This window comes from Mauremys reevesii, linkage group 2 (assembly GCF_016161935.1).
Source record: "Mauremys reevesii isolate NIE-2019 linkage group 2, ASM1616193v1, whole genome shotgun sequence".
NCBI lineage: Eukaryota > Metazoa > Chordata > Testudines > Geoemydidae > Mauremys > Mauremys reevesii.
In genome coordinates this window covers 186,073,994-186,087,866 of record NC_052624.1, presented here as the reverse complement: position 1 = coordinate 186,087,866, position 13,873 = coordinate 186,073,994, and the positions used below count along the sequence as shown (strand labels likewise).

General features: G+C 39.7%; 1 long non-coding RNA gene across 1 annotated transcript; it reads right to left on the bottom strand.

The window, feature by feature from the left end:
- Positions 1 to 5,788: 5,788 nt before the first annotated feature.
- LOC120398691 lies at positions 5,789 to 13,661 on the bottom strand. The gene is made up of 4 exons (XR_005594633.1): positions 13,535 to 13,661; positions 10,841 to 10,960; positions 9,985 to 10,035; positions 5,789 to 5,965 (listed from the first exon to the last, which is right to left on the bottom strand). It is a non-coding gene; the product is annotated as an uncharacterized LOC120398691 (long non-coding RNA).
- Positions 13,662 to 13,873: the final 212 nt, after the last annotated feature.

The following is a 13,873-nucleotide window of genomic DNA, read 5'->3' as shown; positions in this document are numbered from 1 at the left end:
CAAGTCTAGTCCCTGGTATGAGCTAAAGCAGCCTGAAAGTTTTCTCTTTGCTTTGTGTGGCCAAAGGAAGGGCCAGAATCTGACCTACTATTTCAACACACTGTCTGGTACATGCACACAGGCTGTACAGCTCATACACACACTGTACAGGCATAAACACTCTTATTTATTATTTGTTCAGCTACAGTGTTACACTCAGTGTTGTACAAGGCACACGCAGAGACAGCTGCTGTGCCATGGAACTTAACAGCCTTAAAAAAAATAATAAAGATCTGATGCACTCAGAGACTGAGGGCTGGGAGTTAGTTCAAGAAGTTTCTTTGTGGTAGAATGGGTAGTAGGCAGATTGGATTAGCATTCGTGGGTCTTGCAGAAGAAGTGACTCTGTAGGGAAAGAGTGAGGTGAGGATAGAGACTTGCCGCACTGAGACTGGGCGTATGTTCCATGCATAGCAGCAGCATGAAACAGACATCCAGTCAGGAGTGGGAGGAGACCACACCAGGGGATGATGTGCTGAGGATGGTGTATTTGGTAGAAGGGATGGGGATGGGACATAAGAAATAAGATCCAAGCTGCAAATGCCATGAAGGTAAGGGAGGTTTCAATTTGCTAAGGTAGGCAGGGAGAGTGATATGGTCAGATTAATGGTCAAGGAAGAGCATTTTAGCCGCTGACTTTTGCACAGCCAAAAAGATTTCTGATAGAGAGGGTTCCTTAATCTAAAAGACAAAGGCATCACAATATCTAACAGATGGAAACTAAAAAAAAATCAGACTAGAAATAAGGTGCAAATTTTTAACAGTGGAACAATTTATCTAGGGACATGGTGGATTTTCCATCACTTGGAGTTTTTAAATCAGGGGTGGGTATCTTTCTAAAAGAAACACTTTAACTCAGTCAGAAATTATGGCTTTGATGCAGGAATTACTGGGTGAAATGCAGAGGGTCAGAAAAAAGGATCATAATGGTCCCTTCTGGCCTTAAAAATCTATCAATCTACATAAAAGACTGGAGGGGATCAATAGGCATATAAGTGGGGACATAGAGTATGAGGTTACAGTAGTCACACAAATCAGATATCGGGCACAGTTTCCATGTATGGAACACTGGAGACAAAGTCTCGCTTAACCAAGGGTAGTACAACAGCATGGTGTGTGTTAGAGCCACAACTGAAAGTCCTAACAGTGGTGCACAGTTTGAAATGAGCTTAGAAGCACTTATTCTTAAAGCTGCTATGAAAAGTCCCCATCATACCATTTTAAAAAGGATAATTTATTTACCAGATACTAATGCTGTAGAGACTCCCACATCCTTTCTGCAAACTGTTTTGAAATAAGTTTACGAAAATCACTTTTCTTTTCACACTACCTCCTTAATAGATTGGTTTTTGTGCCAAATACAAACGTAGCTGCATTACAAGCCATTGTTCACCAAGGCTTGCTCCTACACAAAGGAGGCAAGCTTATTTTTAAACACATCTTGTGATAGTCTATCAGAAGAACAGGAAAATCAGCAGTTCACCCTCACTCTCATACCAGCACAAAACAAAACAGGAAGTCCTCATACACACTGAAACAGCAACACTACTAGGATTCGATTTTTACTAAGGCCTTGTCAGTGTTTCAAAAGACATTTCCTCAAACCCTATATAATTTTGTATAGTCTATCATAGATTCTCGATGGATATAGTATTTAATCCTTTTTCTTTTTTTTTTTTTTCAATTTCTTCTCTCCAAAGTATGGAAGTTACCAAAAGATAATTTGAAGCAAGATACCCAGTGACTGAATCAAATTAGAGGACAAGAGAAGGGAACTACCTTTATTTTTGAGGAAGAGAAGTCCATGCACTTGAGTTGCTTCCTAAAAGGAAGGGCTTTATTAGAGGGTGTATGGTACACATTTGCAATGTTGTGTCAGAAGCCGACAAGAAAACTGTCGTGAGCTGTGTGGTGTTTTGTTGTGACAGTAATTTGTTCACACATACCCTACTTTTCTTTACCTCTCACAAAATAGACTTTCAACTGAAAGATTGTCTTCAACAGGAAGCCAGTTCTTGTGTAACCTATTCCTGTCCAGTTTGCAAAGAAAATGATCACAAGATGGCACAAGCCTGCCCCACTACCTTGCAGGTTTTTCTATCAAGTACTTTCAGGAAGTATGAGAGTTTTTAATCATTAAGAAATGGCTATCCCCTGGTACCTGTCACCTAGAGAAAGGCTAGTTTCTAGGATTTTGTGGGGAGCCCACTGATGTGCTACAGAAGGTTTTTGGAGGTTCCAAGCGGCCTTTTGTTAAAATGCAGCCACCAAACTGAAGGGAGGTTGGAGTGTTTTCACTGCTTCTTATGGAATGCACCCCCATTCTGGACAGTGTCATTACTGCCAAAGATGATTTCCCTGGGGCCCATAAAATACTTTCAAAGGACAATTTTATCACCATTGGTATGGACCAAATGGTGGATATTTTAAAAAACATCTTTGACAAGAACAACCTCCAGCACACTAAAAGGTCTTCACCCCCAGCCCCTAGTTTCCTCTTCAAACAATATATAGTGAACACTGCTATGCAGTTCTATACTAAATATATTTTTACTGGGGAAAAGTATAAATATTTCCAACAAAATGCAGCTTAATAGATGTTTGCTTTGTTGTGCTGCCTTCATCTCTGTTTATTATAGCAAAAAGATATTGGGAGTGAGAGAGATCGGGGGGAATAAATACATGCCCAAATCCCTTATTTTTTACCAGACCATATGGGGTTTGTCACAGGCTAAAGAGGATCAATTTGGGGTGAGACCCTTGTTATTGTGTTGGCAGTACAGCACTGGGGAGCCACTAATGAGTGCTGTGAGATAGAGGGTTTTGGCTGCTGGAGCCATTTCTGATCTGACCCATCTCCTCTTGCCAGGAACAACTATCCTTTGGCATTCTGCTCTGACCATAAGACTGTTACAAGGAGGAGGGAGAAAAATTGTTTTTCTTAACCTATGAGGACAGGACAAGAAGCAATGGGCTTCAATTGCAGCAAGAGTGATTTAAGTTGGACACTAGGAAAAACTTCCTGTCAGGGTAGTTAGGCACCGAAATAAATTGTCTAGGGAGGTTGTGGAATCTCTGTCATTAGAGATTTTTAAGAGCAGGTTAGACAAACACCTGTCAGGGATGGACTAGATAATAGTTAGTCCTGCCTTGAGTGCAGGGGACTGGACTTAGCAGACTTCTTGAGGTCCCTTCCAGTCCAATGATTCTACTCCTCTTCTGGTTCCCAACCTCTTTTTCTGGGCAGGAACCAGAAAAAGGAAGGTAAAACAGTCAGGATTTTAGACCAGAGGCAAGTAAGAAATGGATAAGACAATAGATGAGAGCGAGGAGGAAGGCTGATGGCTGAGAGGAGCTGGGAACGAAGCATGAAACTTTTGGCCCCATTCCAAGAGGGAAGAGTTCATATTTCTCCCCATCAGGAGCTTCTGTTCTCCCTGTCTCATAACACAAGAACAACAAGACATTCAATGAAATTGAAAGGTGGCAAATTCCAAACCAAGTAAAGGAAATACTTTTTTTTCCAAACAACGTGTAATCAGACTGTGGAACTCACTTCCACAGGAAGTCATCGAGTCGAAGAATTTAGCAAGTTCCAAAAGGGAATGAACATTTGGATATGGATAACAGGAACATCCACAGTTATAATTGTTGTTAACAAAAGTTCTAGAAGGAATGTGAAACCTTATGACTGAGAGTTTAAGCCAATCTTTAACTATTAAAGACTAAGATGAGACCTACTATAGAGGGCATATTATCCCACATCTACCTACTGTGGGGTTCTTATACCTTCCTTCCGGTGTTGTTGGCCACTGTCAAAGATGGGATAGTGGAATAAATGGCCCTCTGGTCTGATCCAGTATGCCAATTCCTGTTTTCCTGTATTCCAATACTTCATGAGATAGAAGGCTGAGGGAAGGAAAAGGAAGAGTTTTATTTTGTTCAGGTGAGAGGGTGAGAGACGCAGCCTATGAGAGGTATTATTTAGGATGTTTCAACTTACTATGCATAATGGGATGAATTTCAGAAAGGGGAAATATAGGCTGTATAATATTTGGAAATTTTCTGATAGTTTATTTCACTATGGAATAGTCTCCAAGACAAGTGGCTGAAGCCAAAACTAGATTGTCCAAAGTCTTCAAGAATATACTGCAGGGAACAATCCTGCAAAGGAAAGAGAAGAAAAAGATCAGAAGTCCCAATAGATCTGTTCCATCACTAACTTCTCTGATTCCTTAACTTTCTTTTATCCTGGGCAGACAATATGCAGAAAGCATATAAAAGTCCTAGAAGCTGATCATTCCTTGTATGCAGTGTGTTGATCTTGCAGCAGTACAAAGCATGACATAAAGAACACAGTTCCAAACATTTTACTGTCAAAGAACTAAGGTGTGTCACTTGCAAGATGCACCTGTTTCATTCCTTGTCCATGGACATGTTTTTTGTTTCTGCATTGGTTTTAGCACATTACCAAAAAACCACTAGTGGACACCACATGACTTTGTGGAAATATAATGTTTGTAATGTTGCACAAGAATCTTTCGTGCATTGATCCCAAAAGTCATCTGTGAATCTAATTTTTCTTTTTTAAAGATATGGGGCCAAATTCTGTCCATTGTATTTATTCTGGTGAGCATCTATACTCAACGGACTATTATCAAGAGAAGGTTCACAAATAGCTGCAAGGTGACATGACAATGGTGGCAAAAAGCAGGTACCATAATGACAAGTGATGAGCAAAAAGCATCTTCAGACGAACATGGGTCCCTTTATCAGAATCAGCATTACTCCCTCACAAGAATGTTGTCTTGGGTTCTGAAGGGAGTTCAACTACTTGACCTGACAGCATCTGGTAAATGATGCACAGATAGCACAAACATACCCAGATAAATGCAAACATTGTAAGTGACTATCTGAACTTTCCCCAACTGGTTTCACCAGTTTCTAAGTGCTGATGCATGATAAAGTATCTTTTTAGTTTTTATTTCATTGGGTAACTCCCACTTCCTGAATTATAGCTGTTTCAAGCCCTCATCCCACATCAGGGCTTGCTAGTCTGCAACATAACATTTACTTTATTGTTAAAAGCAAATAACTCACAATGCCTTATTTATTGCTAACTGAAATTTGAGCCAGGATTTAGGTAAGACAGCAGCCTTCTGTTCCGCTCACTAACAGTTAATGGTCTTGCTGTGAACATTTGTAAACAGACTGGGCTTTTTTAAGCCTTGTCACTGGAGGATCACAATCTTTATTTGATTAATATATGTTCCCTTCTAGGCCTTGGGAATAATACCAGGGGTTACATTGACAACTTGTCAAAGGTTTTAAGGCTCGGGTAGTAACTCATACTCTTTGCAGTTCTACAACTTCCAACTCTGGTGCCTGCCTCAGAAATCACAACAGCCTTTAGTACCTCGTGAGGGTAGGGGAATTAAAGAGAGGGCCAGAAATGAGGACTTCATGGAATCCATGGACCGAGAGATGAAGGTGATGGGTCCAATGAGCAGTTCTTGATTGGGGCAGGAATCCACTGCTGCTAGCCCATGTGGACACCTTTAATTGTAGAAAAGGCTACATCTGTCTCTTGCTTTCTCACATGCATATGCACATAAGCAGGGGTTGAATCGGAGAAAAAGAGGGAGTGTTTCTGCCCATAAGCCAAGACCTACCTACTTGAGATGTCAAAATGAGATATTGGATTGTACAGTCTAATGGTTCCTCTGTGTTCTTTTATGATCAGTATTCAGTGACATCAGCTGATTATTTTTCATTTCTTGCATGCTTATGTAACACAATGTCCTGGATTGTTCAGCAGCAGTGCAGATTGGACCCTGGATCTAAAAGAGCAAGCCTCTACTGCCTGAATGAAAAGGCTTGTTCCCTCAAAGACTATACAGACTCATAAACCGCTCCGTGGTTGCCACTAGATGGAGACAGAGAGACACAATGAATAATCATGCATTATACTTGGATCCCTAGTGAACTAGTTTACATTTAAATTGTCATTATTAGGCTTCGGGGTTAACATCACATTGAGGTGAATAGTCATTATTTCAGCATTATTATTTCAGGCTGTCTGCACACTCAGGCAGTCATCAGTTCATAATTTGGAGGTTATTTTTACAACTATAAGGGCTAAGGGCCTTGTTTCTTTTAATGAAAGTTCAGAGGTTGGAGTGCAAAGATGACATTTTAAAAATACTGGTTCACCTAGCCACCACAAAATATCCCAATTTGACACCATAATTAGGAAACTCATTGCCAAATGATTTAATTTATTTCATTTTTATTTTCTTGCATTACTAATAATAAAATAAATAATAATAATTGGAGATATACCAATCTCCTAGAACTGGAAGGGACCTTGAAAGGTCATTGAGTCCAGCCCCCTGCTTTCACTAGCAGGACCAATTTTTGCCCCAGATCCCTAGGTGGCCCCCTCAAGGATTGAACTCACAATCCTGAGTTTAGCAGGCTAATTCTCAGACCACTGAGCTATCCCTCCTCCCCTTTACTAAGGTATTACCACTTCTTAGGAAATTATCCTCAGTAAGCACCAGATTCAGATATTGGGAGATTTGAGGTTTTGACCAGGCAAAAATAAGAATCTTTGTGTAAATCACAAAAAAAGCTTTAATGATTTTTTCCCCATAAAGTATGTCTGAGAAGCATGTAATCTGTCCCTCTGTCCTACACCTCTCTGTCTGAGAAGGAAAGGAAGAAGAATTAGAGGACTGGAAAAGAATCAACATGCTGGAAATTACCTTAATATCTGTTTCAGAACACCCTACAGCTAGTGAAATTCAGCTCATTTGGTTAGTCTCATGCTGGAGGGAGAAAGGTCACTAAGGACCCATTTGCAAATGCTGTGACTATTCGGAGTCAAAGTCATGTTTACACTTGTAAACATGTTTTAGAAGCATTTCCAGGCTTGTTTGTCTTTGTGGGAAGCATAAAATGTTGTGTTAGCTTTCGTTTGCTCGTATTTAACATTGCTATTTATTGGTTTACTGGCCATGACTGTTACACAGAACTAATAAAGTTGAAACCTTGAGCATCAAAGGAGTGTGTGTGTGTGTGTGTGTGTACAGTATGTCTACAGACATTTGGGTGAGGAAGTCTAAAAGCAAAGGGTCAGATTCTGATCTCATTTATAATCTCCTTTATACCAGTGTAAATCAAGAGTAACTCCACTGAAACTGATGGACTTATATTGGCTGTGTTAGTAATATCGGTTCCAGTGTTCTGAAACTCAAACCACATCATTTTAGGGTGTCAGTCTCTTTTTTGCCTGTGTAATTCCCTGAGTTGCTTGTAGCTCAACAGCTTGTTCATTATCAGTTAGGATATTTGTGAATCTACTTTTTTTAAAATGGGAATGTGCATAATTTGGAGGCAGAACTAATGTGCACAGAGCTTTTGTATTTTTGATTATCAGAGGCATAAAGGGGTATAGCTAGGCAAGCCAGCACACGCAGAGCAGTGGGATTGCATGATAGTTTGAAAAGGGGAGGAAAAAAACAGATATTCATTCAGACATCTACACTTCAGGCAAGAGAATGTTCCATGCTACCTGCTGTGGCTAGGCCAGCTATCGCTCACCTCACCTCAATGGCTGCTTGTGGGGAAGGGAATGCTGTTGTTGTGTGATTCAGTCGTTCTACTCTGTTATCATCTGAGGGACCCCTGGGAATCTTTTCTTTAAAAGAATATGGGTAATTATTGAAAATAATTTGTCCATACAAAAACAGCACCTGTACACAGAGTTTTAAAGTGGCAGTGTTCCACGTGCACAGTTAGCTATCACAAACAGACTGGGGACTGGAGCTAGGATTTGGCCTGGTACGTAGCCAGCAAAAGCCATTTGTTTCTTTGGGGCAGTCTTTCCCAACCCCTGCTCTGCTGTTTGCCTATCCCATACACATAGAAATGTTATGTATTGATTGCTTGGCATGACAATTAAACATCGTTCAATTTTAGTGGAAAATCCACTGGAAAAATATCAATTGGTTTCTACATCATCCAGTTGCCAACTAGATTTTTGAACAGAACAAATACATCTAATGTTCTGCTGGTTCCCACAGTTATTTTGGTCTTCCAATTCAAGCCCACAGAACCCAACAGAGACTAGTTAAAGGTGTCTAATGGAACCTACTGGAATTTCCACTTGAGGGACCAAAAATAATGTTCAGTGATTTTGGTAGCTACATTTTTTAGCTCTCTGATTAAAATTAACTTTATGTTTCACATTTTTCTCCATAGATCCCAGTGCTTGTATAGATGGAGACACTGAGACACAGAGAGATTAAGAGCTTGGCTTTCAAATGTACTGGGAGCTCACTGAAGGCAGTGGAAACGTTTCTTACACTCAAGACCTAAAGACCCAATCCAAAGGCCACTGAAGTCAATGGGAGTCTTGCTTGAAGTCACACAACTAGTCAGAAGTAGAGTGGGAAAAGAACCCCAAACTTGTTCTATCCACTGCACTATGTTTCCTCCCCAATAACCAGATTAGAACAGTGTTCATGAAATACATGGATGTGCCCACGTGCATTAAAAAATCTTTTGACTCCTGTTGACAATCCAAGATTTATCACACACTTTCAGTGACTCATTTTCAATTTCCAATCTCTCTCTCCCCACCCTTTCCCCTTCCTCATGCCCTCCACCCTCAAAACAGGCACAATGGCTAGACTACATTAAGGATTAATGCCTTGAGAATTTCTGCCTTAAGAAGAATGACTTTTTTGAGTTAAATGAGCAGGAAAGACATTTTCTTAGACTATCTTTCTAAGATACAACAAATTAAGGATCCAGATCTGAACTTCCTCAAAGTTAAGAGGTGTTTAGGTCTAGGGTTTTAGCTCCGATTCATCTCTACTCTTTTTAAAAATTCTGGCCAATCATTTCTCTCAATGATACTTGTATGTCGAGTGGCTCCCATTTAATATTAGTGTCACACATACATACTAAAGGTAAAAAATAGGAAAAGTTTTGAAAAATGTGTGTGTGTGTGTTACTTTTTCTTTACTAAAATTCCTATATCTGTTGGGCCTTACTTACAGTATATTTCAGGTCAGAGTGAAATATTATTGCAGATTTAACTTGCAACAATTCATAACTGAATGCTAAAGATGACTCTCCCATTCAAAGTGAACTAGAAATTATTCCTCTCAATATAAAAAGTATTTGTTTTAGAAATGCATACCCCAGTTTACAATCATTAGCACCTTAATAGGACCTCCTAGTCCTACACTAGAACATTTAGCTCAAAATAACCACCTAAATGCTCATTTTACCTACCACCAGGTCACTTGGAGCATCCATATGTTTGGGAGTCCTATTTAGGTACCCGTATTTGAAAATGTAGCCTTGTCTTGTGCTTTCAAAAGGCCAAATTCTACCTCTTCACTGCAAAATAAGTGGAAAATTGTGCATACACATCTGAGGTTGGAATCTGCCCCTTAAAATCTTCTAGCAGTGCATCCAAGAAGTTCTGGCTTCTAAGATTTTCAATTATTAGAAATTGGGTATTTCCATAAATGGCATTCTCACTTTCTAAATCTTTTTTATTTCTTTATCTGATATCTCTCTTTGTGTAATGTCTGACTAACAATAGTTGCAAATTGTCTCAGAAGAGCTACAGAGAAAAAATGGCTTAAATCCAATAGAAACACACTGGTTCGATAGCAGATGGATACCTTTTATTTTCCACTGTTTTAAGATGTCCTTCAGTTCACAAGTGTACACACGTGCACTCACACACACACACTGATTAAAAAATCCTGTTGTTTTTGTTTTTAGAACAGGGATCCTACAACTTTAAAGTGTGGCAAAGCAAATCTTCTGCTGGACTGATCAAGGAATTAGGCTATTGTCCTGCCTTTATATTTTCCACAATGCATCTGAGTATCACTGTCCTTAATTGTTCTTTCATCTTACCCATTGACTTGAAATCAGCATTGCTCTCCAGGAGTAGCATTAACTTGAGAACTGGGAAAGAAAAGCAAAGAGGCTTAGCATACCTCGGCACTGCAGATTAAGAGCCTGTTCAAAGATGTCACCCCAGATGTGGCAGACAACATTCCTACTTTCCCCGGCAACAGCTGTGGAGTCACATCAGTGCTACTGCCTTATGTTGCGGAACATTATGAGAAAGAATAAAAGCTGCTTTTTTTAATGGCTCGGGTTTGTATTGGAGGCATAATTTTCTGTTTACATTACAAAAGGGCAAGCCTTGTGTGTTTTCACTACTGACAGATAAGATAAAGATGAGCTGATGCCCCATAATCAGTGCTTCCTTTTTCAGGATATTTGATACTGCTCAGTATATCGGTTTAGTTCATCTTTCTCCGTAGTGACCAGCAGTATCTCTCTAAACTGTGATCACAAGTATTTGCTTGTAATTCCTTTACTCCAATGCCTAGAGTAGGTATCAGAATTCTTATATTCTGCTTCTTATTAAAAACAAATGCTGGTGAAATGTTGGATTGATGACTCTAAAGTCTTCTGTTTATCCACAGAGGCACAGTACAGTCAGCAGTTTTTCAGACTTCCATACACTGCCCCACTAAAAGTGCAGAAGACAGAGTGTATCAGTAGTGAAAGAACAGTTTGGTCTCCATGCTCACAGAGAAGGTCAGGCTGAGATTGCCCACAGAGATGCAGTGAGTGCTAAGTGTGGGGTTGGGATTTTTGCTCACGTGGCTATCTGCATCTACTAAGAACGGGACTGAGCCCACCAAACTCATTTCACACAAAAACCATGAGATGGTAACAACTTTTGGTCACTACTGACCTGGACTGGATTCAGACTGGTGACCTGGAAGTGAAAAACTGTGTATTCCATCACCCGTCCCCTGAGCCATCCGTCATCTCTGTATTCTAGGATGTTTGCAATTTTGAAGAAAATACATTTCTAGTAAAAAAAAATTGATTAATATCAAAATATCCATACTTTTTGTAGCTGTAAACATGCCAACTGTAGTACCCGGCAGTGTGTCAGGTTCTCAGGACATTCAATTTGTAATATGATACAAAATTTTCCACTTCTGTGTGACTGGTTCAAAAGCTATCTCATCTGCCATTCAAACCACAATATTGTGTTTTAACCTCTGTCCTGGCCCTGATGTACCGAATCAAGCTTAAGATTCTTGTCCTCATCTTGTAGAGCCTGCAAAATGTCACATCAGCCTACCTCTCATGTCCCATTTTGTCCCCTTTGCTTTGCCAAGGACAGACCAGCACCACCACTTCTTTTGTTTCCTTCTCCCACTCTTTTCTTCATGCTCCTTCTATCTCAGAGTAGCAGATTCCCATTCTCTCTTCATTTAAATCCCTCTTAAAAACACTCTTCTCACACTAGTCCTTAAAACTCTAACCCCCATCAATACAAAATACTCTCCCTGATATACCTAAAAGTTTCTAAGTTGCTATCCTCTGGACATTCAGTGCATCATTAGCTGATCCACATCTGCCTTTCAGATTGTGAGCTCCTCAAGCACCAGGGCTTATTTTGAATCATGTGCACCCCAAAAAACCTTGTCAGTTCATGCCTAATAAAAATATATCTGGTTTAATGCTGATCAAGCTTGGTTTTCAGTTTGGTGGCCAATGTGAAACTAACTGGTGGATTTGGCCCAGTTCCTCAGGGACAAGTGTCCACAACGCAAAAGCCACTGTCACATTTGCTACCCACTTGTGGGCAGAAGGGGCAGAAAAGATGCTTAGGATTGAAGGGCTCTAAAGAATGAACCACTCCTCACTAATGTCCAGGTCCGTATTGTAGCCCTGCATTACTGTTACCCAAGCTACATGTGTTCCGTGGAGAGGTAGAGGACTACAACCTATGTTGCTTTCAATCTAGCATGGTTATTAATTGATTGATATATGTATATATTACACACCTATCCTAAGATTCACCTTGATGACAGAGAGAGATAAAACGGGAGGTCTGTGTTCCCCAGAATTGATTTGTACTGTACCTAATGAACAAAATACAATTATGCTTATGGAATGTATCCTCTATAGGTAGATCAATCTTAACTAATAATCTGTCTTTTAAATGGCATCAAGTCTTAACTATTTATTTAAGAGGCAAGATATAATCTAAAAATAATTTGATATACAAGTAATAGTTTAGGACAGTCATTCTCAAGCTATTGAGAATGCACAGTGCACTTGCTGCAGAGAACTGTTCCTACAGGGCTGGCTCCTCTTCCTGCACCTTCTGCAACCATCCAGGCTTTTCATTACAAAGAAGAGGCTGGATCCCCACCTATCTACCTTCACTATGGGCATGCATGGGAGAAGGAGCGGAAGCATGGGAGAAGAGCAAGGGAAAAGATTGGAACAGATGGGATGGGGAAAATGTCATGAAGAGTTAAGACAGTCACTGTGATCAACACATTCAAAAAGGACAGAACACTTGTGTTGTTAGGCAGTTAAATACAAATCTGTTCCTGGCAATACTCTTCTGTGTTAACAACAGCAATTGCTGCCACAGGTATGTTGTGAGGGGCTAGGGAGAAGGCAGTGTGATCAAGTATAGGAGCTTGGGTAATCCACAACATTATCAACCTTTTAATTTTTTTTTAAGTTTGAGAAGCCCTGGTTTAGGAGCGATGTGAGTTAGCAAATTGGTTTTGACCCAGATTAATTAATCTATAAATTATAGAATGATCCAAATTCTCTCTCTCTCTCCAATATTTTTAAGGTGCCTGTTATCACCCTAGTCTCTGAACATGAATGTGAATGTGCATACTCAAAAAAAAAAAAACACGGAAACCCCCATAGTAACATCAAACTTCATCTAAGCCCACTGAAAATTTTCCACAACAGCATTGCCAGCAGAGCAGCTACACAAACAGAATGTACAGGACAGCCATGATGACTGTTGTGGGAATATGAGCAGAAAGTTGTCTGACTAGGGGTACGCACATCCTTGCCTACAAAACCATGCTTATTTTTCTTGTATGTACAAAAGTACCCAATTCAGACAATTTAAGTATGCATGTGCATTGAAGAATGCATAATCCATTTGCATGTACCTACATACAAAGTAGGCAATTGCTTGGGAAAATAGCTAACTTGCTGCATGTGCCTGCATAAGCAGTATTTGTCCAGGCAAATTGGGTGCATAATTGTTCATTTAAACTATCTGGAAATATACTCCAAAATCATCAGCAAGCAGCCTCTTTTTACACTTGAATGAGCTACATCCTGGATATGAGAAAGCTGCTCTGGTAGAGTGTAAAAATGATGTGAAGGGAGATTGAAGTGCCTCTATTATTTGCACTCAGTGACCTCATGATCCCGATGGAATAATTTTAAGCGAGTACTTTTAATTTAAAAATATAGGGGGTTATGTAACTATTAGGTACTATAAACTCTGTTTAAAATAATTTTAAGGACCAAATTCTGCCTTTATATGCACACAACTCCCATTGAAGTCCATGGGTGTTACAAGCAGGTAAGTAGGGATGTCACTTACTGGTAAGGATTTGATTTAAACCAAGAGAGAGGAAATCAGCAGTATTGAATCAGCAGCATTACTGAGACAGTTCATCCTGTTATGCCTAACTGTTGCTGGGGTCTCAGACTTCCATACCATATGAGCTGTAATACCTAGACACAAAAGGATTAGTTAAGTACAGAATGTTAGCTTGGAATTCTTTTTCCTTTGTCAGTTCATACCAGATCTTTAAGATTACTTTAAGACAGCTATTTTAAAATAGATTGACCTACAAATATCTAACATGCATTTTATGGACATATAATTAGACATATTCCAGCCACACAATGAGTCAAATTTTCAAAAGGGTGGCATCAT